Raw genomic sequence first — 3,710 nt, 5'->3', positions numbered from 1 at the left:
TGCGATGCGGTATTATGAACTACGGTCACCATGCCCTACATTACATCCTCAGGACATACCGTTTGGCACCCTTTTGTAGCCATTTGTCTTTTTCAGTTTGTGGGGCACTTACCTGACTAACAGATAATATCGGTCGGGGATAAAGGCAGGTTTAGACATTGGGTGGAGAAGGGGTGCGGGGGGTGGGGCGTTTAGCACACTTATGGCCTCTGTTCATCCCTGGAGATGGCGTGTCAGTCTCCACGGTGTGGGCTCCACGGAGGACAGCAGTGATTTTAGCAGGGAGGTCAGTTAGACCGTAATAGGGCAGCAGTGATATCCCCGTTGGCAGTCGGGGTACCAGCAGAGGTTAATAAGAATCCGTGGGATTTCCACATGCGCCAGCAGCGCAGCGGACTCCAAAAGCATAACTGGAGTCGGCGTATGTACTGCCTGTTTGCAAGCTCTAGGAAGAGCTATGAGCTGGGCTGCTTGGGCTGATTTTACAGTGGGCGAAGCATATACCTCTAGCATTTCATGTGGGGAAATTCGGGCATGACTGGTGATTAGGTATCCCCGGGAATTTCATCTACAGGAGCCATAGCAAAATAGAAGTCCGGGTTGTCTGAGGGGGTGTCTAAGAGGTGCTCTCATGGCTTTGAGACCGTTTCTCTAGTTGCAGGGCAATCGGGTGGATGGCGTGGGGCTCTCCATCACCAGTGAGGGACAGTAGCGCAAACGGGTTTAAAGTGTTACAGCGATGGAAGATGATGGTGGGGTGGGTTCCTAGGGCCACTGTGTAGACAGGGGCCGTGTCATAGGAACAGCAGGGGGAGCAGAGGGGACTGGGGAGCCCCGTGTGAGGGTGGTGGCTCAGGGGGCCGTGCCAGATGCCACAGGGTCTAACTGACCTGGGAAATACACTACAGGACTTATCTGAGAAACCAAAAGTTGTCCTAAAATATCTACAGCAATTCCACCATCTTCATAGCAATAGAGGTGAAAAGCTTTGTCAAAATGAGGTCAGCCAAGAGCTGGGGGTGTAGACAATGACCATTTTAAAGTTTCAGGGGACCGACGTTCACTGCAGCATTATTTACAATAGCCAAGATATGGAAGCAACCTAAATGTCCATCAACAGAGGAATAGATAAAGAAGATGTGGTATATATATATATATGCAATGGAATATTACTCAGCCATAAAAAAAGAACGAAATAACGCCATCTGCAGCAACATGGATGGACCTAGAGATTGTCATACTGAGTGAAGTAAGTCAGACAGAGAAGGACAAATATATGATATCACTTATATGTGGAATCTAAAAAAATAATACAAATGAACTTACATACAAAAGAGAGATAGACCCACAGACATAGAAAACAAACTTGTGGTTACCAAAGGGAAAGGGGGGGTGGATAAATTAGGAGTTTAGAAATTAACATAAACACACTAGTATGTGTAAAATAGACAGCCAACAAAGACCTATGGTATGGCACAGGGATTTTGTAATAACCTAAAAGGGAAAAGAATCTGAAAAAGAATAGATATGTAAGTATATGTATAACTGAATCACTCTTCTGTACACTCGAGACTAACACAACATTGTAAATCAGCTATGCTTCAGTTACAAGAAAACAGTTTCAGAGGAGGTTCATGCTTCCGAGGGCCAGGACGTGGGCTCCAAGTAGCATCTGGAAGGAGGGCAAGTAAAGCTTGAACAAGGGCAGCAAAAATAGGAATCCGTTGGCGGCAGTAGCCAGGTGTGTCAGGGATTTACACGGCTGCTTTTTTGATTCGGGGAGAGGGATGGACAGACGGGATTTAAGGCGTTTTGGGGTGAGTTTTGTGAGTCCCCTGCAATAACTCCTGTCCTGAGTAGGTGGCAGTGGTTAGCACCCACTGAAACGTAGATCTGAAAGCTTTCTGGTCTTGTCTAGTGAGTGCCCTAAGGAGAACGAGAGGGTCTGTCTGGTCACCATGCTCGTCTAGTTACAGAGTAAGAGACCACTCATGTCTTGAGCAAGGATGGGGCCCGGGGTAACGGCTACAAAGCGAAGTCAACTGTGAGGACTTGGGAGGATAACAGAGGAAGACACCCAGCATCCCTGAGGTACACGAGTCCATGTTAATCGTCTCCCTTGAAACGTAATTGCAGAGAGAAATTGTGAGTGAGGAGTCAACTGCGGGGGAAAGAAAGCTGAGCAGAGGTCAATCACTGTAAACCAGGCTGCGGCAGCGGGGGCTGATGTGAGGATAGCGGCTGGATTAGGGACTCGGGTGGAGTGGGGTGGCAAGAGTTTACGGATTTACCCCCTTGTACAAATACTAAAATAAATAAAAAATTTTAAACATCTTTATTGGAGTATAATTGCTTTACAATGCTGTGTTAGTTTCTGCTTTATAACAAAGTGAAAAAATATGGAACACTTCACAAATTTGTGTGTCATCCTTGTGCAGGGGCCATGCTAGTCTCTGCATCGTTCCAATTTTAGTATATGTGCTGCCGAAGTGAGCACATAAATAAATTTTTAAAAAAGAAATCCAATTCCCGATCCTCTATCTTTTTAAAAAATATTCATTTATTTATTTAGGCTGCGCTGGGTTTTAGTTGCAGCACACGGGATCTTTAGTTATGGCACGCAGGCTTCTTACTTGTGGCATGCATGCAGGATCTAGTTCCCCAGCCAAGGATCAAACCCAGGCCCCTTGCATTGGGAGCATGGAGTCTCACCCACTGGACCACCAGAGAAGTCCCCTGATCCCCTATCTTAAGTTAAATGTTGGGTGCTGGGGTGTGACTGAGGATAGACTGACCTTGTCCTTGATGGGGAATTGCCCCCAGAAGGGGGAGAACGGACCCTCTGAGGGCTCGGTGTTCTGGAATGATTGCTTTTTTTTTTTGTTTTTTTTTGGCTGTGTTAGGTCTTCGTTGCTGTGTGCAGGCTTTCTCTAGTTGAGGCGAGTGGGAGCTACTCTTCGTTGTGGTGTGCGGGCTTCTCATTGCGGTGGCTTCTCTTGTTGCGGAGCGTGGGCTCTAGGCATGCGGGCTTCAGTAGTTGTGGCACGCGGGCTCGGTAGTTGTGGCTCGCAGGCTGTAGAGCACAGTCTCAGTAGTTGTGGCACATGGGCTTAGTTGCTCCGCAGCATGTGGGATCTTCCTGGACCAGGGCTCGAACCTGTGTCCCCTGTGTTGGCAGGCGAATTCTTAACCACTGAGCCAGGGTTAGTCCCAGGGAAGTCCCCTGGATGATTGCTTTTTAAGCTTTCCTTTATTTGAAGTTCAGGACAACTGCTTTCCCAATGCCTGGCTTTTTACAGAATGTGCAGTTGTCTTGGGACAAAGGCAGGGACTGTTGATTTTAATTGCTTTTTCCTCCTGCTTTCCCGAAGGCTATTTTGCAGTCTCTGTAATAACATTGAGAGATTGTCCATCCCAACTGCACGATTTTGGATTTGCCTCTTTATATCAGGGAGATTTCCAACTAAAGCAGAAATCAAAAGATTTCTGTGTTCGGGGGCTTTTGGGTTTGATGCAGTGTGTCTTTGAAAAGTCTGCGTAACACCTTCCACAGAGATCTGGGGATGTTCGTCTTCTTTCTGAGCGCATAATTCAACCTGGATCCAGTTCACCTTTGGAGGAAAGGCCTTCAGCAGCATTCCTATCAGCCTCTACCTGCATCATTTCCTGGTCATTTGCAGGAGGGCCTGGGAAGGATCGGCCACCAGTTT

General features: G+C 47.2%; 1 non-coding gene across 1 annotated transcript; it reads right to left on the bottom strand.

The window, feature by feature from the left end:
- Positions 1 to 2,393: 2,393 nt before the first annotated feature.
- On the bottom strand, positions 2,394 to 2,497 carry LOC136141596 (U6 spliceosomal RNA). Its single transcript, XR_010657768.1, has one exon. It is a non-coding gene; the product is annotated as a U6 spliceosomal RNA (small nuclear RNA).
- Positions 2,498 to 3,710: the final 1,213 nt, after the last annotated feature.

This window comes from Phocoena phocoena, chromosome 20 (assembly GCF_963924675.1).
Source record: "Phocoena phocoena chromosome 20, mPhoPho1.1, whole genome shotgun sequence".
Classification (NCBI taxonomy): domain Eukaryota; kingdom Metazoa; phylum Chordata; class Mammalia; order Artiodactyla; family Phocoenidae; genus Phocoena; species Phocoena phocoena.
This window is presented reverse-complemented; position numbering and strand designations above follow the sequence as displayed.